The following is a 22,292-nucleotide window of genomic DNA, read 5'->3' as shown; positions in this document are numbered from 1 at the left end:
TTCTTTCTTTCTTTCTTCTTTCTTTCTTTCTTTCTTTCTTTCTTTCTTTCTTTCTTTCTTTCTTTCTTTCTTTCTTTCTTTCTTTCTTTTTTTCTCTCTCTCTCTTTTCTTTCTCCTTCCTTTCTTCCTTCCTTCCTTCCTTCCTTCCTTCCTTCCTTCCTTCCTTTCTGAGATGGAGTCTCGCTCTGTCACCTAGACTGGAGTACAGTGGCCCGATCTCGGCTCACTGCAAGCTCCACCTCTCGTGTTCATGCCATTCTCCTGCCTCAGCCTCCCCAGTAGCTGGTACTACAGGCACCCACCACCATGCCCAGTTAATTTTTTGTATTTTTAGTAGAGACAGGGTTTCACCATGTTAGCCAGAATGATCTCGATCTCCTGACCTCGTGATCCACTCGCCTCAGCCTCCAAAGTGCTGGGACTACAGGTGTGAGTCACTGCACCCAGCCTCTCTCTTTCTTTTTTTTTTAGATAGAATTTCATTCTTATTGCCCAGGCTGGAGTGCAATGGCGCAATCTCAGCTCACTGCAACCTCCGCCTACCAGGTTCAATCAATTCTCCTGCCCCAGCCTCCTGTCCCAGCCTCCCAGCTGGAATTACAGGTGCCTGCTACCACACCTGGCTAATTTTTGTATTTTTAGTAGAGATGGGGTTTCACCGTGTTGGCCAGTCTGGTCTCGAACTTCTGACCTCAGGTGATCCACTTGCCTCCCAAGTGCTGGGATTCTAGGCATGAGCCACAGCTCCCAGCAAGAAATGTTTCTATTACACAAAATAAAGTAAAGCTATGCAGTACAATATTTTTTCCATGTGGCAATGTTTGAAACATGGAGATTTTCAATGTTCACAGTTTCCTTCATGCAATGCTATATCCTAGTTCAGGGACATGGTTTCTCTAGTTAACAGATATTCTGTCTTTGGAAATGATAGATCTAAATGTCAGTCTTCATGTCTTTCCAGGAGAGCATCATCATCGTAAGGTGCCATGTGAATAACATTCTGAGATCACCTGAAAGACTAACTTAAAAATCAGACAGGCTAAGTTTTAAAACCACAGCATTTTCTCTCATTTTAAAAATGATTACTTTATCATAAAAGAAACACTAGGTTCACTGTTTCATTCTGCAAATTGTGAGGAATTACATTTGAAGGTAAGTAGGCCACTTACAACTTATTCATCCTAGTCTTCAATTATTACAGCTATTTAAGTGATAATTGCTATTCTAATTTCACTAGAATTCCAACTATACTAGGAAAAGAGGTAAATAACTTTTCAGGGGCTCATGCTTGCATTTCTTTGATTATACAAGAGAAAAGAAGACAATATGTGAGTTTCTCTTCACTCACTTTTGGCAACTTCCATCTGTGCATTAAGAATTCTAGAGCCGTAGTACCAGGAGGACAGGACCAGCCTGCATTTAAATTGGGAGCCTCTACAAAGTCACCTTTAGACTGCAGAGTCGTGCTTTTCTCATCAAATCAGTCAGCCCTAATTTTCTTTCAGTGTCATTTGTTTTCATTTCAAAATGAATAAATTCCTGTCAACGTGTTCAATGCAGTACTTGAAATGAAATGCTGGATGTGTCACACAGACAGCTGAGATTATCTTTTGAAGTTCTAAGATTCTGATTAATGAGAAAACGATGGAACACCAGATTCTTCTCCCATTCCTCCAGGTTTCTAGCTTGAAGTTTCCCTTCTGAAAGTAAGCCAGCTTTTCTCCTCCAGCATCGTGCCAGGTTTCTGTCTGCTAAGGGGACTGATATGATTTGGCCCTGTGTCCCATCTTGAATTGTAATCCCTATTTGTCGAGGGAGGGATCTGGTGGGAAGTGACTGGATCACGGCGGTGGTTTCCCCCATGCTGTTCTCATGATAAAGAGGGAGTTTTCACAAGAGCTGATGGTTTTATAAGTGTGTGGTAGTTCCTCCTGCATTCATTCTCCTTCCTGCTCCCTTGTGAAGAAGACGCCTGCTTCCCCTTTGCCTTCTGCCATGGTTGTTAAGTTTCTTGAGGCTTCCCCAGCCGTACAAAATTGTGAGTTCATTAAACCTTTTTTATTTATAAATTACCCCATCTCAGGCATTCTTTACGTGAAAACGGACTGCTACAGGGACTAAGTGTCATAAAAAGGCATAAAGCTTTCAGAGTATTGCAGCTCTGTCCAATGGTGGTCAAATTATTTGAGGAGTGGGTGGGCTGGGGTTAGTATTAGAGTTTACATCATGGTCCTGTCTTTTGACTTTTGTCCTTCCCTTTCTCCTGTCCTCAGAGTCTCAGAGCCAGGAGGGTGGCTGACTCTGATGATAGAACGAGAACCAAATATGCTCCTGCTGCTCCAGTAGAGTGGTCTTCATGTGATCGAGATTCTAAGCTCTCAAACCAAGGCAAGAATAAGGAAACTGGAACAGGAGGGCACGCCGGGCTCCAGCCTCCCATGACAGTGAAACATTGCCTTAGAATGACTGCTATTAATACAATTGAGTAAATAGAACACGTAATCTTGTGATTAAGTTATGCACGATTTGATTTAAATTTAGTTTCTGGCAGTTGCTAGGTTTCACTCTGGCATACTCTCTCGGCGTGGAAGCTGCTGATTCAGAAAGAGATGTTCCAAAGCTCATGTATTTCCTGGACACATCTAAGTACTGAATAAAATGCTGGTTAAATAAATGAATTAATTTTCCAAGAAAGACATCAATTACTTTTAGATTCTTTTGCTTTCTTAAACAGATGTGTACATACTCAGAAACATAATTGGAGGGGGGACAGAATGGGGGAAAATATGGAACTGCTGGGAGCTCAGCCAGAGACTGAAGATGATGCAGACACGTATTGAGAGGACCACATTGGGTGTCTGGAAACTGAAAGAACAAGACACTTGGATTCCTATTTTTTCACAGGTTGGTAGGATGGGGACAGAAGAATGGGTGGTGAAAACATTATCTAGAGTTAAGTACAACTTTCAGTTTCCTACTGCCACAGAAAACACTTTATTTTTCCATGGATGTTCAGAAACCTTTATTTATTTCCTCCCTTAGCAGTGTGGATTGTGTAGGACAGCACCATACTAATTTCATACAGCTGCTGGGACTGTCTCTAGGCAGAGCAGTGTGGATTGTGTAGGACAGCACCATACTAATTTCATGCAGCTGCTGGGACTGTCTCTAGGCAGAGTTAATTAGTGTTAGTTAACAGCGTTAGAGTACCCACATCCATAAAAAAGTAATTTCCCTATTGCAAAGTCATCTAAAATTTTGTGTCAACTCAGACTTTCCTATTTCCGCTGAATGTCATTCAAAGGAAACACCACTAACAAAAAGCTAATTAACCTCCATAGAAATAATTTTTAAATCCAAATTTTGATGTCCAACTTCCCCTAGGCAAGGTCAATGGTGAAGCCACACAATCAATGCTGATGGCTGTGTCTTCATAAACAAATAACCACGTCATAAGATCATAAGATAACTGATTTCTAGATACTTACACAGTAGCAGAAATCAGAAAGATACCTGCTCCCCACAAAAGCATCAGAACTAAAAGCATTGTGAACTCCCTTTTGTCAGTTTGGATGCAAAAATTAAATATATTATAAACGTGAATAAACTTCACTCTAGCTTTAACATGCTAGATACTGGAACTTAGAGATATTAAAATAGTGAATTCAGAAAACTTAGGGCTTTCAGTCTTCAATTCCCAGACTGTTTATAAAATGCATTCCAAGCCCTTTTAGACATTTTACACATTATTATTGTCTTGAAAATATAAATCTAACAGGTTGAAATAAAACATGATTTTCAAATGGAGAAAAAATAGTGAAATATATTTCCTTTGAAAGATCAAGACTTCTTTGCATTTCTGCCTCCCTTCTTATAGCTCCTGCCTCTGGCAGAGCCATATGCTCTTAGAAGAACAGAGGAATATGCTAATATAGTACCAAGAAGTCAAAGACCTTTATTTATTTCTAAGTTACTTGAGCACTTTGCACACACCACACTTGAGTGTGCAGGATTTTTGTCCCTCCTACTTTTATTTTATAATAGAATCTAATATGTCTCTTTTTTTCTACTTGCTTTTATGAGTACAGATTACACTTTCAGGTAATGAGAAAGGCTCATTTCTTCACTCTGCAATTTCCTTCTAATCTTTTTTATTTTTATTTTTCCACCTTGAGAGGTCTCCTTGCTACCTTATACCCTAATGGATTCCTCAGCGCTCCACAGACATGGCTACAGATGTATTTAAGTTATTGCATTCCTCTGTCTTCTGTCATTCAGCTGCAAACTCTGTAAAATTCTTTTCTTTCTAGCCCTAAAATGGCTACTTAAGATCACTTTTCCCAGTAGTTACCGAGAGGGCCTTTAGGGAAAGAGATGCTCTTCGGCTGGCCCTGAACCACCATCTTCCAGGGGACAGTTAATCATGCTTCGAATGGGGACTAAGAGGAAGGATGTAGAGCAGAATAAGAATCCTTCCCTCTGACAAATACAGCAAACTGGGTTATATTGTCTACCTGCACATTGTCCACCTGTGAGAGCCAGGAGCAATGCTTCTTCACTTCCCTTCAATACTTCTTTACTACTGTTCTTGTCCGCTTAAATTTTGTCTAAGAAAATTCTTCTTTAGACAACTCAGTATGTTCTTGGCATATCCTACACTCAACCACAGGCCTTAAAACAAAATCCTTCCAAGAACGATGTTCTTAATATAAAGCGGTAGTTCTGAATCAGGGATGATTTTATCATCTCCACCCCTAGCTACATTTTGGCAATATCTGAAGACACTTTTGATTGTTATGATTGAGTAGGTGCTACCGGCATCCAGGGGGTAGAGGCCAGGATGTTGCTAAATGTTCTGCAATGCGCAGGGCAGCCCCCCCCCACAATGAAGAATAATCTGATCCTTGTGTTGAGGTTGAGAAATCCTGAGACAGAGGTCTGACTTCCATCTCTTCAAGCCAGAAATTACATAAGACCTGGTTGAGAAGCCTGCAAAGTTTTTGATAACACCAAATTTTGGATTTTATTCCACAGACAAAATCAAAACTAGCATTGTTGCATCCATGACTCACTAACACACAGTAGCATTGTTAGAGTAAACAGCGACCTGTTTCTAAATATTCTTTCTTATACATACAGACAGCTGTTCATGAGCATGATATGATATACTTCATCAGAGGGACTGCTCTGAAAACTTGTTTGTATAAGGGAAAAGAATAAATGAAGTTGCTTTTCTCCCCCAGGAATGCATGTACTTTGAAAACAGTCTCTTTGAAATGGCTTCCCTCTTCCAAATCTTCTTGAGGTTACAATGCAGAGTATTTTCTTCAATGTTTCTTCCATCTGTCTCTCTTTATGAAAGAAGCTCTTCAATTGCATGAAAGGCTCTGTTATGGGATTGTTTTCCAAAGACTGAAGATTCTGGGGTCTTAACTCATTTAGTAGTAAAATAGCAGTGCACTTTGTGGGAACCGCCTCCTCCTAGCACTTTCCTGAGTCTGCCTAAGTGTAGAAATTCCCAAGCTAGCTAGATAGCAACTTTCTCTGTGGGGCTGTGCGACTCTCATATACTTCATCTAAAGGAGGGGTAGAATGGTGCCCATGGAAAAGGGAGAGAGAAAACTAGAAAAATCACAAAACCGCTGAAGATAAATGCATCATAAAATCAGGGGAAATGGTCAAATAAAATAATGGGACAGTGTGTGTGTTTTAAAATATCCTGTACGTCTTTTTCTGGATATTTCCAAGATGTGTATGGATGTCAATTGCAGTAAACAGAATTATTATCTATACATTACAGCCTCTTAATGGGATCTGCAATAATAATGGAATTCTTTTGAACATTTTCTATAATTAAGCTAGATAGCAATTTGCTTGTATGTATGTGGCTTTTAGAACCATTAAGAGAATACAACCTCTGTGCATTATGGAAGTTGGTGTGACCCTCATATAAAAATTTGCTCAGGAGAAAGATGAAAAAAAAAGAACTGCAATATAAAAATATTCTGTAACATAAATTTTTTAAAATACAGGACTTTGGACATTGTGGGAGGAAGAAGTACTCCATTAATATATTTATTTCTCTACAGAAGGAAAGTTTCCAGGAATCAGAGAACGATTTTAGAGGTCCCAAAAGGCTCTTGTGCTTCAACTTTTAATTTGGTAGTGACAAAGGCAATTGAAGTAGACTTGCCTTTGAGTCAGAAGTCTCTACTCTTCTCTTTCATTTTGGTTCAAGTTAATTTCTCCTGAGCTGAAATTCATTTGTATATGTGTGTGTGTGTGTGTGTGTGTGTGTTCCATGTAATGGAAATACAATAAGAGACAGAACATTTGCATTTTACTTCCATGACTTGCCTTTTTAGCATCACTTCAGATAAAACTATTTTTAAGCTTGTTCTGTTGCACTGGCAATGGGGTCCCAGCTACCACTCTTCCATGCCAGAGGTGATGGTGTAGAAAGGAGCAAAAAGTGCTTTCCCTCATGCAAGGCACTTGAAGGTGTTTATACAGGAAAATGATTATCGAGACTTTTTAGACTGGATGACCTCTTTTATGGGGAAGATGTTCTTCAGGAAGCCAAGAGACTTGGGTGCTATTTCTCGGTACGCCTAAAGCTTCTCGGCTTTGAAAAAGACACTGATAAGTCAGTTATTTTCATCTCTGACCTGGGATAATAAAATCTGATGCCAATGATCTTAGTCTCTTAAAAGTGGAACCTGAGGCCAAGGCTTTTGTGCGAGTCTTTTGAGATGGGAATTCTGGGGAGAATTATAGGGTAGGAGAGTAAAATAGAAAAGGAGAGAAAGACCATACAACAATGCATTACTGAGTTGTCCACCACTATAAATACCTGGTGCTTGATTCTGCAGGGACCTTCTGAGAGCCTTCTGAATGGTGTCTCAGAATTGTACACCCAGGGCACAAAAGGAGGAAGCATGATGTATCTGTTTTCACTCCCATCAGTTAGGAATGGCACCACGGGTGTTAATGTCCCTCCACCCCTGGGTTGCATGGGCGTATGTGCAGGGGGGATGCCACCCGAACCCCATGCTGCAGATTGGAGGATCCCAGGCAGGAAGAGGATCCCAGGCAGGCAGACAGACCATGCTGAAGAGTTGTCTATTTCAGCCTCCTAAAACCAGAGTTGAGCACGTTCTGTTCCCCACACACACATTTTCTGTCCTCAACTTATGCAGTTTTCCTGATGTGTCTTCTTCTTTGACTGAAGAATTGCAAGTCTATTCTTCACACTCAAGTCAAATATAACTTTCCACAAAGCTGCTTCTAATGATAGTGAATACCCTGCTTACTTCAAAATGTTGCTGTGAGGATTAAATGAGAAAATGCTTGTAAAGCATTTAGCATAGTGTCAAGCATAGAGGTAACGATCAATCAATTATTTTTATTTAAAATTTTTTTTTCTCAGTGATTATTATATTTGCTAGATTATTAAGCACAATGAGGGCAGAAACTGTGTCTCAACCATTTGTGAGTGGCTCATATGGTGTCTGGCTACCAGTAGGTGTTACAGGTAGAACTGGGTCAAGTAAAAAAAGATACCTTGTAATTAGAACATGACTTTCTTAGGAGACAAGGTCTTTATAGATGCAATCAAATTAAAACGAGGTCACTAGGATGGGCCCTAATGCCATACAACAGGTGTCTTTATAAAAAGGGGACATTTTGACATGGAGACAGATGCGTACAGAGAGAAGATGATGTGAAGACACAGGAAGAGTTCGTCTACAACAGCGGCCTCACCCTTTTTGACACCAGAAACCGGTTTCCTGAAAGACAATTTTTCCAAAGACTGGAGGTGAGGGGTGGTGGGAGCTGGTTTTGGGATGAAACGGTTCCACCTCAGATCATCAGGTATTAGATTCTCCTAAGGAGTGTGCAATCTACATCCCTCCCACGCACAGTTCACAATAGGGTTTGTGCTCCTAAGAGAATCTAATGTCCCCTTTGATCTGACAAGCGGTGGAGCTCAGGTGGTAATGCTCATTTACCCCCTGGCCACTCACCTCCTCTTGTGAGCGGTTCCTAATAGGCCATGGACCGGTACCAGTCTATGCCCCTATGGGATTGGGGACCCCTGATACACAAGCCAAGGAATACCTGAGGCTTCTAGAAGCTAGGAGGGAGACCGGGAACAGATTCTCCGTCACAGCCCTCGGGAGCAACCAACCCTGCTAACATATTGATTTCAGCCTTCTAGCCTTCAAAACTGCAAGAAAATAAATTTCTGTTATTCTAAGTCACCTAGGTTATGGTACTTTGTTATGGCAGTCGTAGGAAGCTAATACAGTGTTCACTGAAGTTTTGAGTTTTTAGAATGAATAGATGAGTGACAAAGATGTGAGTATGATGTTGTTTTTTACAGTAGTTCACCCAGCATATCTTGCAACATCCAGATAAATTCCCACAGGTGCTATTCTCTAGTCCTTCCCTGGTCTTTTGGATGCGGGCAGATCTTCTCTATTAATAACTGCTAGTCCTTCTTTCAACTGATACAAACACTGCTTTGTGACTTTTCTGGAATGGCTAGACAACTCATGTTTTAAATTTGTGGTCCAAGAATATATTGAGACTTCATCTGGAATTGGAAACACGTTTTGTCACCCGTTGTGCTCAGTTTCACTGGATTAAATGCCCTGAAGGTCCTGTGTGTTAGTAAATGCCTCAATCTGCTCCTCCAGTAGTGCCCATATCTGGGTCTGATGCTCTGCTTTCTTCCACACCTGGCATTTCTAACATCAGCATAATAAAGTGAGAGGGCACAGGGGTGCCGATGACTCTAACAATGACCCTTGTCAGTACTCGTGGGATTGGGACAAATGACTGCTAATATTCAGATATACTTATATAAAACATGCACACGTAGCCACCATTGTCTCCTGGCACGGAGGTGACCAGGCTTGCTGGAAAGCAGAAAAACTCACACCCATTTTTTTGAATACCCAAACCCACATACTCCCAACAGGATTTTGATAAACGTATTACTCAAATAAATCTAGTTTATTGTTGTGCAAGCAGATAAATATCTTCCTACCACTTCTTGTTCCAACTTGCCTCAATAAGAACAACTCATAAAAATATCTTATTTCAGCATTTGTTCATGGCTTGTGCAGATATTATCTTTGAAATAATAGTCTTTAAAACAGTGGTCTCAAAATGCTTCCATGAGAAATTCATAGAGGCAAAGTATTCACTTGCCTAGGTCCTCTGTAGTGGTTGATAAAAATCTTAACAATTAGTGTCACCTTATTTCAGTATGAAACAGAAAACAGTGATGTTCTTATTAATAACCTTTCTAAATTAGTAAGCGGGGTGCGTCAGGAGGGAATTAATGACACCAAATGGTAAAAATAATGCAGTGAATATGGTTGTATTCAGAAATTTTAATTAAATGTGGTTTATATTATAATTGGTTCTGATATTTTATTAACATGCTTCTGCATGTAACTCTATCAAAATAGGCATACAGTCATACCAACAGTTTTTAAACATTTGAGGTTTTAATAAATCCAGTACCTACAGTGACTCTGATAGCTGCAGTGTTTAAATGAAAAACAATGTCAACCTTTTATTTTATCCGAATTATGTAGCTCCAAAACTCATACTATGGCTGCCCTAAAAACAGCTACTCATTCCGTTTTCTCCAAGAGGACTTTATACATATATTTGGTAGAGCAGGGACTCACTATTGTTAATAAATACGAAGGCCCCAGTGTCTAATGGAGTAAGAGAAAGAAAATGTAAGCTTTATGGGGGAAAACAAGGTACTAATTACATTTACTTATATTTTCATTTGATACTAATTGATTTTTGTTTCAGGATCAGTAGAATATGTGATCATCATGCTCTTGCGTTTAGGACTAGCTGAAGTCTTGGTTGAAGCGGACAGCATGCTGGTCAGTGAAATGTCATTCTTGGACTTCAGTTTTTTCTTATATGACAAATACTAGTAATGGTTGGTACCTGGTTCATGGGAAAGGTGTTCATACGCTTGATATCACACTGTTGGGAAAATGTTGATCTGATTGGCTGCACAAACCCAAGCCAGTGTGGGCTGGACATCACTGATGAGTAAGTGACATTCCCTTGGTAAGAATCACAGGTTGACATCACCCAGTAAGCACCTTTTGGCTATACCAGTAGTGAAGATATTGAAAATACTGCTGTACTGCTAGTTGGCAAATAGCTGCTGTCTTAAGACTCCGGGAGCTTGTCCCACTCCTGTCACTATGCCAGGCCCCCTATTCCTCCAGTTCTACCAAATAAAAGATGAACACTCAGCAAGCAGCTCTGGGACAACCAGATCCATTCTTTTGAGTGGATGCCAAGCTCCCTAGTTGTCTGAATATCATTCCTGGAGTTATGATATCACCTCATAGTTTATTCGTTGGAACTTGCCTGTTTTCAAAGGATCAGTGCATCATTGAAAAACAAATTAATTCCTTTTGGAAGACCTGGTTCTTTTTACAGGCACATTTTTTTCACTTCATTGAATCTTTCGAAATGGAAATGTTTCAACACTCTCGACTATCTTTTATTGAATTATATGTCTTGGTCCATAGATAAGAAAATCAACTGAATATGATTTTTGTTCATTATTGAAGAAGGTTTTAAGTCATATTTAAAAAGTGCTTGCTGCCCTTTTTGATTTATACTATGAAAAAATGACTTTAGATAAAAGTAGTTTATGAAAGTGTACGATTTGTCTACGACAGCATTAACACTCAGGGAGAACTGTTTTCTGCCCTCTTAAAGCTAATTTCTAACTTTCCAATACACTAGTGTAAACAATTTCTTACATACTATTTCAATAGAACCAAAAATCAATGGCAAAATGTTTTAAACTACAAAGACATAGTCTTCTATGTAATCAAGGACAAAGTTTTGTCTTTCATATTCTAGTGGAGAGGAACACAATTAACTATTTGTCATCCCCCCCACCTTTTTTTGAACAAAAACTAACTGCAGTTCTAAAATTTTCCTCATTAACATAGAGCACTGTTTAAAACCAGTTTGTAAATTTGCATACGTGAAACCCAAAAAAGAGATCCTTAAAAGGTTCAAGGACTAAAATTGTGCAAAGAGCCATCAACAAATTAGGCAGAAGCAGTTTGCAAAGTAGTTGGGCCCATTTTCTTCACCACTGAATGGCTATGTTGGGTTAATTACGCATATGATAAATATAATGTTTCAGAAAAGTTTTAAGTTTTCATTGATCTTTGCTACAACTAAAATTTCTAAGACTGGAAAAAACGTTAACCTATATTGCTCCATTTACTAATACAGGGCAATGAACAGATACTGTTAATGATAATGATGGTGGTGATGTTGAGGGAGAGGAGACTGATAAAGAGTCCATGTAACTTATAGAGGGGTGCAAGAATTTAAATTTCTCAACAGGAATTCTGGAGAACAGAAGCTTTATAAACTTTTATAATAATATGTTTTTGTATTAGTTGTATCAAAACAAAGCAGTAAGGAACAGGGCTCTCGTCTGCTTCTCATCAGTGTAAGTTCTTCTGAACATTCCGCATGCAAGAGGACTGGGAAAAGATAAACACACAGGACACAGGAGGCCCTGTTTTCTCTAGGCCTCAACTCATTTTGGCCCATGGCAGTATATTCTGGAAATAATATTTGAAAATGAGCACTGATAAATGTTCAGTGACAGAGTTAGATTCCCTTCTTCACCTGTGTTAGGTAATCGATATCCAACTTTGGTATTCCCAAGTTTTCTGCTTGTCTACTGGAGCTATGTGGGCAATTCTTCTTGATATATGGCTACCTGTCTTTTACCAAGGTAGAGTCATGTAATGTTTCCTTCTGCCTTCTTTATCACATTCTACAAAGAAGCACAGCCTACTTTATCAAACATAGGCAGTAACTAGATCACCCCACTTGGATTCCTATATATCTCTACAAGTCAGAGCCGGTGCATAACAACCTCTCATACACCATAGCTCATCTAGAAAGTGATAAAAATGTGTACAGCACACAGGGGCAAAGGGATGAGGGGGTTGACATCAATATCTCAGCACATTTGTGTTATTCACAGGGGCTTGCATGCATTTTGTGGAAAAATCTGTCTTAAATGAAGACACTTTAAACTGCATTCATTCAGCTTAAAATAATAGCAAATCAACACACTTTCTCAAGTCTTGTCCATCCTTTTCCCGTCTGAAAAAAGTGTTTACTCATTCACTGAATCCAACTTTTATTTTTAGGCTATATGTAGCCAGACCGTATTTCTATGCTGGATTTAGCATACAAAGATAAGGAACTAATATTTTCTGCTACTCGGTGGATTTATATCCTGAACATAAGCTCTATTGGCAAGACAGTCATCTTCCTTCCCTACTGTCCCCTTCAAATTTTTATTTTGCAGAGAATTATAATATCCTTATATCCACTGGTTTCTTGGTTTATCGACAGAAAGCACTTTTGTCCCCTTGACTTACAAAACCAGCAATCTACTTTTCTTTCGCTAACCATATGAATACAGTTTCAACATATTATTCAACAACTTAAGCAAATTCAGACCGTTAGGAAAGTAGAACTTTAAATTCAAGATGCAGATTTATTACGAGAGTATATCACAGTTGGAACAGGGGTTAGGGAAACCAGACACGTGTTGAAGGTCAGTGAAGAGGATGAAGTGCTGTTTCTTTATTTTGTTCTTTTTTTTTTTTTTTCTGAAATGGAGTCTCACTCTGTGGCTCAGGCTGGAGTACAGTGGCACAATCTCAGCTCACTGCAACCTCCACTTCCCAGGTTCAAGCTATTCTCCTGCCTCAACCTCCCGAGCAGCTGGGACTACAGGCACCTGCTACCACGCCTGGCTAATTTTTGTATTTTTAGTAGAGACAGGGTTTTACCATATTGGTCAGGCTGGTCTCAATCTCCTCATCTTGTGATCCGCCTGCCTCGGCCTCCCAAAGTGTTGGGATTACAGGTGTGAGCCACTGCATTAAGTGCTGTTTCTTTATCTCCCTTTTTTTCTAAGTTGAGGTCTCTGATCTGGCCTGGCTTTATGGATGTGAGACCTGTGCAGTCACACAGGGCTTGCACATCGAAGGATGCCGAGCTTGGTTTCATGCCCCGCTGTTTCTGTCTTGAACTTCTTAACAATTTTTGGAACAAGGGGATCCACATTTTCACTTTGCACTGGGCCTGTGAATTAAGTAGCTGGTCCTGCTCCTCATATACCAACTTGGGGTTAGTTGATTCTTTGCTTTTACTGCTAAAAACATCCACCAAAGCTCGGCCAGGCATGGTGGCTCAAGCCTATAATCCCAGCACCTTGGGAGGTCGAGGCCAGCAGATCACGAGGTCAGGAGTTTGAGACCAGCCTGACCAACACGGTGAAACCCCATCTCTACTAAAAATACAAAAATTAGCTGGCATGCACTGTAATCCCAGCTACTCAGGAGATTGAGCTTGCAGTGAGCGGAGATCACGCCACTGCACTCCAGCCTGGGTGATAGAGCAAGACTCTGTCTCAAAAAAAAAAAAAAAAAAAACTTCACCAATAGTTGCTTTGTCAATAGATGGCTTTAAACCACTGAAGAGTCAAGGAGTTTGGAATCTTGGTATTGTTGGACTTGTAGACTTGTAGTAGTAGAGTACTGAGAAGCACCTGTCTCTGCTTCCTCTCTCCAGCTACCAAGGAGCTCAGTTGTTCAGCTGAGGCGGTAAGAGCAGCAACCAGCCTGGACAGGCTTCTGCACTCCTGGTACGGTCCAGGGAGACTCACCTTACTAGTGGTATTTCCCTGCCAGCCCTCATCCCCTAAACTTCCCTTCTTCTAAACTGGAAAAGGGAAAAAAGGACAACAGGAAAGGCCAGGTCTCCTGTCTGTGCTCCATGGTGAGCCCTTTCCAACTGTGTGTTATTTTGCTTCCAGTAACCCTGGAGTTTAATCCTGTTACCATGGTGATCAGTTGCTGTCTGCTAAGTCATTTTTTACCTTTCTCTTTCTTCAACAGGAAATTTGCATTTTGGAACTTCTCCTCAAAACCTGTTCTTCTTAGCATCCCTTCTTCATTTCTACTACTGTAGGAACAAACTTCCTTTTTAGATTTGAAGGTGCTAAACCTCTCTTCAGTAGTTTTATACTGACTTTGTATTAGTCCGTTTTCATACTGCTATAAAGAACTGCCCGAGACTGAGTAATGTATAAAGGAAAGAGGTTTAACAGACTCAAGGTTCAGCATGGCTGGAGAGGCCTCAGGAAACCTACAATCATGGTGGAAGGTGAAGGGGAAGCAACGCATCTTCTTTACAAGGTGGCAGGAAGGAGAACGAATGCAGAAGGAACCACCAAACACTCATAAAACCACCAGATCTTGTGAGAACTCCCTCACTATCATAAGTATAGCATAGGGGAAATTGCCTCAATGATTCAATTACCTCTCATGAGGTCCCTCCCTCCACACATGGGATTATGAGGATTCTGGGGATTGCAATTCAAGATGAGATTTTGAGTAGGGACACTGCCAAACCATATCAATGATTTACCTTTTTTTCTTTACTTTATCACTTACCTTCATAAGAAACTGTAGCTGAAACCTTAACATACTTGGTCAAATACTTGGATTGCATAAGGTGAATATTGAGTTTGTATCAACGAAACACTTCTCATGTAATCAGCATATAATTTGAATAGCTATAAAGTTAAGATAGACCAAGAAAAGATTTGTAGAAAATAGTGTTCGTGAAGGAATATTGCTCAACTTTTATTTATGGAATTGAAATTTAAATCTACACGTCTCTGTAGCACCCCAATTAAAATGAGAGGGGAAAAATGGAGACAGGAACTCCATGTAGTTTCCAGTGTGGAACGAGTGGTTGGTATTTATTAATAGTGACAAAGAGGATGATGTTTTTAATATTTTAACTCCCTGTTGATAAAAGTGAATGAGTCTAAAGTTTAGAAGAGGTTGTTAGTAATTTAGTGATGACCCAAACAAGCAAATGTGGATTTTTCAATGAGAAACTTTTTGCAGGGGTGGTGGAGGTCACTTTAGCCAGTATCTTTTGCCAGGGATCTTAAGTAGATATCAATTCAACGTTCATTTTTTTCAATACATTTTAATTGAGTGACTACTACATCTGAATTATTGTTCCAGGACTGTGCTTGAGCTGGCCGGATACAGTCCTTACCCTCATAAACTCTGTCTACCGAGGGGATGTCAGACAATAAAAGAAGAAAATAAAGGGGTCAAGTATCAAGAAAGGGAAGTACAAGACTGGTCCTAAATTAGCCTAAGGAAGAAGATCTCACCCCTGACTGTACATTAGAGTCATACTGGGAAACTTAAAAACAAAAGTAACAATAATCCAATTCTCAGGCCCCACCCTAGATCAAGTAACTCAAAATCTCTGGAGATGAGCTTGAGGTGTCCGTACTTGGTGAATCTCGTGAGGATTGGGGTTCACCGATGACCTACCATTGGGAAGTGGGTCAAACTTCAACCAGCACCAGAAGTACCTGAAGTGCTTGCTAAAACATACATTTTAGTTGCCACCCTAGAGATCCTGATTCAATGGGTTAGGGATGGGGCTCTAGAATTTATATTAATTATTAACGAAGTCCCAGGCATTGCTGAGGCTATTAGTCAAGGGACTGCAATTTCAGAACCACTGCTATGTGAAAACCGTGAAGGTTTTCCAAGGATGTGAAATTTTTCCCAGGACTAGAAGGATGTGTGGACAGAGGTAAAAGGTAATTGGATAGGGTTTGGGGTATGGATAACAGCATTGAAAAGGCCCAAGTCAAGAAAGCATTTGAGAAATTGAAAAAGGTCTAATTGCGTTTGGAGCATAGAGTGTTTAGGGACATAGGTGACATGGGAAGCAGGGAACAAATATCTGGTGATACTGAAAACCATATCAAGAAGTTTGTACCTCGTTCTAAGGCCAATGGCAACACACTGAAGGACTTTAAGTAGAGGGATAATACAATCTGATCCTCATTTTGGAAGGTTAATGCAGCTGACAGTCAGACTAGAGGCTGTTTCAGTAGCAGTAGTCCTGGTGGCAGAATGAACAGAAAGAAAAAAAAAAGAAGACAGAAAAGTGAATCCGCAGAACCTGGAGACTAATTGAATGGTAGTGGGTCAAAGTGAGGGAAGAGTCAAGGATGACACCTCTGATTTAGGTTTAGAGAGCTAAAGGGTGGAGCCCTTCACCATGATGCAGAACAAAGAATTTGGATCAGTGACATATGCAAGCTGTGGGAGCTGTGGCAGATTATCTAATGTCCTTGAACTTCAGCTTCTTCATCAGTAAGAATAACAAACGTATCTGAATCATAGGGACACTCTGAGGGTTAAATGTGGTTGTGGGTAAAAAACTTAATACAGAACCTAGAGTGCAGTTCTCCTACCTCCTGTCTTCTCAATTTACTATGCGTGTTTTGTCCCAGCTGAGTGAAAGCACAGATCTCTAAGCACATAAGTTTGTGTTATGTGTTTTGCATTATATGCTCTTAATGTCGGTAAGATGAGAGAGAAAACCACGGTGATGCTATACTGCCACCACGCTGGAACCAAAGCACAGGATAAAGCTGAGGTGTTGTTTTCTCATTGTGCCAAATTTTGCAAAACAAAATTAAGATTTAATGTAAGTGGTTTCGGGGAAATATTTAAAGCAAGATTCTAGCCCAGTTCCTTGTGGTGACTCAGTGCTTCCTAAGAGCAGTTTATTGTTTTGTGTGTATGCTGGGACTCCTTCATGAAAGATGTTTGATGGACAAGACTAATGTCTGCTTCATACGCTGACTCTTATCAGAACGTTTCTCTGGGTACTTAAGCTTCAAAGGAAATGATCTGACTTAGGACAGAACAAATCCATCTAGCAACCAACCATGTTTTAATAGCGTTTTACTCTACACATGCCCTATCAAGAATGCAATCTGTTGACCATCGCTCTGTGCTCCCCACCCCAATAAAAATGTGACGAAAATTAATCTCTAGTTTTTCAGGTCAGTTACTGGTGGGTGAATAAGTTGTTCTGAAACAGAAACGACCTCACAGATGTAAATCCTTGACCCAGAGTCCCAACTTCAACGAAGCACTTGCTGGCTTGACCACTTCTAAGAGATCATTGGCCCCTGGTCTTTCCTGAGTTATTTCTCTAACACTCTGATTCTTTACATTATTTAACCAGAGGGCTTTTCAAAAAAAGGGAATTATACTAATTCAAAATGATTTGGGAAAATATTTTAAGGTCCTCTTCCTTAAAGTATTCTATTTAGAATTGTGAGATAATGCCCCCAAGAAAATAAGTCTTCCTATTTGGTGCGACTACATGGTGATCTCACAGATAGGCCACCCAGCTGAGCACAGGGCAAGCTCAGCTTAAGGATGAGTATCTGAAAAGAAGCAGAAATGTTCTGTTTTTCTAATTCATTGAGAATTGCTTTTACAAAAGTGACATATTTGCTTTTAATCCCCAAAGCGACAACCATTTTTGTACTTTATCCTCAGAAAAATATGTCACATTTCTTTGACTCTGCATGAAATGCCTGTGATAAGTCAGACAGAAAAACCATTTCTTCTTTGCCATGAATAAAATATTGTGGAGGTCAGTGAGTGCATGTGTGTGTGTGTGTGCGCACGTGTGTTTTGGAGGCTTATGTGTGTAAGGGGGCTTATGATTTTCAGTGACATTCGAGTTTATTTCTATTATTATAATTAAGACAGTATAATAAAACAATAGTTTTGTTTTGCCGTTTTATGGTGTGTGTGTGTGTGTGTGTGTGATCCCAACTAAAGTTAATGTGTCATTTCTGACATAATTATCTTTACCACCCACAAAAAGTGGACTTTAGATCAATTGAAGAGTAAGTAATAAACTATATAAGGGGAAGCTTTATGGCCATAAATATATAGTATGAGCCCAAAGGCATTTACTCAATGTCTTCTCTCCTAAACAACTTAGGGATTCAATGGCTGAGCAAAATTAGCTAGGCTCCAAAAATTCCACTAATTTACTATGTAATGATATCGTTTTAAAGATGTGACCTTATAAAAAGTGACATCTTCATGGAACAACTTTTGCTGGAGGTATCTGGCAGACAAAATGTAGGTAGTGTGATTGGTGAAGGCTAATTAGTTATATGACTGGGATCTGCAAAATACAAGTACAAAGAGAAAAACCCCTCATGCCTTGATTTTCTTCTTGGAACACTAAATACTATGAAATAATTAAATCTGAACTGTAATTTGGGCACTTATTTATTAGCTTTGTGGTCTTGGTCAAGTTATTTAACTTCTGTGACTTTAAATTTACTCATCTGTAAAACGGGGCTAATTATACCTATCTCATAAATAGATACTACCTCTTAATTAGGAGGATTCAGTGAGATAGAATATGTAAATACTGTAGCTAATTGGATGCCAGCTAGTATCTACTTACTTTGAAATTAGTTGGGTGTTAGTTGGAATTTCCTGAAATGTACTTGTGGGGACTATTATTTTGAACCACATCACTCTTTTCAACCATGTCCATGACATTACAAGGAACCACTATGATTTATACATTTTGGATTTAAGCTAAATTTATCCATCTTGAACATAATCCATTATTTTGTAATAACATTATTGGAATATTTACAAACATGGTAAAATAGAAAAATTCAGTGCATGAGACAGTTTAGGAAGGCATATATATTCTGTAAAGAAAGTGGGTGCCATCACTTGAATTATTAAAGCCATCAAGTACCCCAGAGGCTACCTAAGACTTCACTTCACTTTGCTAGGGTAAACCTGCCTGAAGTAGCAGAGAATTTGCTAGGGTATCCTTGCCTGCAACAATCGCAACGGAAGCGATTCAATTAAAGCAAACAGGAGAACAAGCAGCTTTAGGGGAATTAGGGCAAGAATCTCTTGTGGCTCAGCATCATTTTATCACTTGATTTCAAGCCAGAAAACTTGTTTCTGATGATTAGATATTGTTTTTAATTGCAGAAGAAGCATCTTATGGATTTCCTATCCATCTTCATAGTATATTTCAGTATTTTGTAACTAAATCACTGTTGCTTCTGCCATGCCCGCTTTACATTTGACACATTGGAGGGTGAGTAAAAACAATTAGAGACAATGTTTATACGAAAGTCATGTCAGGAGAGCAAGAGAGAGGATCTGCTATTCCTGGATGATTTATTTCCACCCACAACCCAAAATTATACCACCCCCTCAATCTCAGTTTATAGATATAACACATTCCCATCTGGAATAGCCAAGCAATACAAAAGAAGTATTAAGAAAAGTAAAACCCATCTAAAATCTCACTCCCAGGGGTGACATTGCTGAGTATTAAAATGCTCATTTTAATGAATATTCTTTAAGACATCTCTTTTATGTACACACATGCACACACGTATACACAAACACACACCCTTTTCACACACATATACACAAAAGTTTATATAAATGGAATCATACTTATCTGTGCTTCTTTGCAACTTTATACTTCTCTGTAACATGCTCCTTCCTTTTTCCCTTTCTTTCTCCTTTCCTAAAACCTCCTGCTCTCCCACACTGCATTTCTTCCTCTCTTCCACCCCACCTTCCTTCCTTCCTGTTTTTTATTTTCCAGGAACAGGGAGTTAATTATATAACTTCCATTCATGGCCTACTATCATCATTAGCCCATGCAATATCCCTCCTTATAAATATGTATGTGTATGCCGTTGAATTTCCCGCTCCCATTACTCTCTTTCTCACCCCAAGCTGGTGAGCATTCAGTGGATTTAATGCATATCTTTAAATGTCTATAGTTGTTGCATGCACTTTTAAACTTACATAAATTTTGTTGTTTTACAGATATCCTTCTGATTCTTTTTTTTTTTTTTTTTTTTTGTTCAGCACTCTCCCTGTTCTTACATGTGCACCTAACCTATTTTTTCTAAACGCTGCCTATTGTGCCCTGGTTCCATCCTCTACCCATTCCTTAGTGATGGGCATTTGGGTACTGCCAACTGACTGTCCCATATACCACACTGCAACACATTTTTTCTTTCTTTTTTTTTTTTTGAGACAGAGTCTCGGTCTGTTGCCCAGGCTGGAGTGCAGTGGTGCTGTCTCTGCTCACTGCAAGTTCCGCCTCCCGGGTTCACGCCATTCTCCTGCCTCAGCCTCCTGAGTAGCTGGGACTACAGGACTGTTGTTTTTTAAAAATAACATATTGCAGGGATTGTTACGCATCTTACCTTTTGTGAAGCTTAACAGTAAATCATACTATGTCAATATAAAGGAAGCTTTTTCAGTTGCTCCATGGCATGAGTGGAACATAATATATTTGAATAGTCTCATATCGATAGATGTTTAAGTTTTCTTAAACTTCTGCTGTTAAAAAATACTAGAATCAATAACATTGCACAAACTTACTTTGTACATTGAGTACATGTGAAGAATATTTCCTAGAAGTGTGATTACTGGGTCAAAGGGTAAATGCGTTTGGATTTCTGACAGATACTATTATTGACAAATCACCCTTTATAAAGGTTGCACTAATTTTTATTTCTACCAACAAGGGGTCAGAATGACAACCCTCCATCCCTAGTATACATACAGTGGGTGTTGTTTGGGGTAGTATTTAATCTTTGCCTAGGCTTTTTAAAATATCTCATTATATAACAACTTCTTTTTGTTCTTTGGTTAAATTTAGAGATTTATAAGCTATGAGACACTTCTATTTAATGAAATATGACATACACAGAAAATCTCTTTGTTTTTCTTTTCAGTTCATACATGCACTCATTCTAGTATCTGTAGTTGTTTGTTTTTAATAAAACATTTCTTTACAGAAATAAAAATAAAATTAACTATAGACTTACCATTGCTTAATTAATACTATCCCATAAATCGAATTGATTATTTCTAATAATGCCTTAAATGTTTGAAAATTTGTGAGTTTCAACTCTGAGATCACACAAGATACATTTTAGTTCAGTAAATTAAGGTGTAATAGAAATGAATGAATGAATTAATAAATACATACACTTATAAATCAGGGAGTTGCCCAAGCTATCTGATGTTATCTCAGGGGTATCTTGCAGCTGAAAAGCTCCATGTAGGCAAACAGAAACATCAAGTCATAAAATAAATCCTACTCAGGAAAAAAATCATAATTCGACTTATGGTTTTAATAATTATTAGTGAAGTTGCAGCAAAACAAACCCAGGGTGATTAATCAATTCACAAACAATTCAGAAATTGTTCCCTCCAATACCTAGTTTTTCTGGTGCATTTAAAACATGTGTGATTATATTTTTAAAAAGTTTTCCTCACAAAATATTAGTAGCATAATCATTTTGTAAAAAGAGACTTCCCTGAATACTCACTGCTACAAGAAGATACCAGTCTAATGCTTAAGATGAACTTTAGGGATTTATTTTGACTTTTAAAAACATTACTTCAGGCTGGGTGCGGTGGCTCATGCCCATTAATCCCAGAATTTTGGGAGGCCCAGGCGAGTGGATCATCTGAGGTCAGGATTTTTGAGCTATCCTGGCCAACATGGTGAAACCCTGTCTCTACTAAAAATACAAAAAATTAGCTGGTTATGGTGGTGCGTGCCTGTAATCCTAGCTAGTCGGGAGGTTGAGGCAGGAGAATCGCTTGAACCCGGGAGGCGAAGGTTGCAGTGGGCCGAGATTGTACCACTGCACTCCAGCCTGGACGACAGAGTGAGACTCTGTCTCAAAAAAAAAAAAAAAAAAAAGAAAGAAATCCTCAAAAAACCCATTATTTCATTTTTGTGCATGTACCTTTTGGTATCATACACATGGCAAAGCACAGAAAGCGTGTGCGCCTTACGTGATAGCTTTGTGTTCCCTGGGTATAGATCCCAGTGGCAGCTGTAGCTATTGAACAGGAACTTGGTGGCTTAAAATAACAGAAATGTATCCTCTCACAGTTCTGGAGGCCAGAAGTTCAAAATTAAAGCATCCATTCCCAGGGCTTTATCCCTCTGAGAGATTGAAGAAATGCTGCCACAGTGAAAGAATGGGCTAGGGGACAAGTCTGTATTGCCTCTGTCAGTTTCTGGTAGCTCCAGGCATTGCTGGGCTGTGGCAGCATTACCCCAATCTCTGTCTTTGTCTTCTCCTTCCCTCTGTGTCTCTCCTCTGTGTGTTTTATTGTTGTTGCTGCTGTTGTTGTTGTTTTGAGATGGAGTCTCACTCTGTGGCCAGGCTGGAGTGCAGTGGCGATCTCAGCTCACTGCAACATTTGACTCTCTGATTCAAGCGATTCTCCTGCCTC

General features: G+C 39.3%; 1 protein-coding gene and 1 long non-coding RNA gene across 6 annotated transcripts in view; one reads left to right on the top strand and one right to left on the bottom strand.

The window, feature by feature from the left end:
- LOC105500798 overlaps nt 1-2,698 on the top strand; it is a 15,785-nt gene extending 13,087 nt beyond the window's left edge. Inside the window, exon 5 of the long non-coding RNA XR_001000080.1 lies at nt 2,274-2,698. This is a non-coding gene — a long non-coding RNA (uncharacterized LOC105500798). The remainder of the gene's footprint in view (nt 1-2,273) is intronic.
- Nucleotides 1-22,292, bottom strand: part of GRIK1 (glutamate receptor, ionotropic, kainate 1) — a 415,343-nt gene that overhangs the window by 227,986 nt on the left and 165,065 nt on the right. The window lies entirely within an intron of this gene.

This window comes from Colobus angolensis, unplaced genomic scaffold, assembly GCF_000951035.1.
Source record: "Colobus angolensis palliatus isolate OR3802 unplaced genomic scaffold, Cang.pa_1.0 Scaffold69, whole genome shotgun sequence".
In the NCBI taxonomy this organism is placed as follows: domain Eukaryota; kingdom Metazoa; phylum Chordata; class Mammalia; order Primates; family Cercopithecidae; genus Colobus; species Colobus angolensis.
The sequence above is the reverse complement of the archived record's forward strand: the minus strand, read 5'-3'. Positions and strand labels throughout refer to the sequence as shown.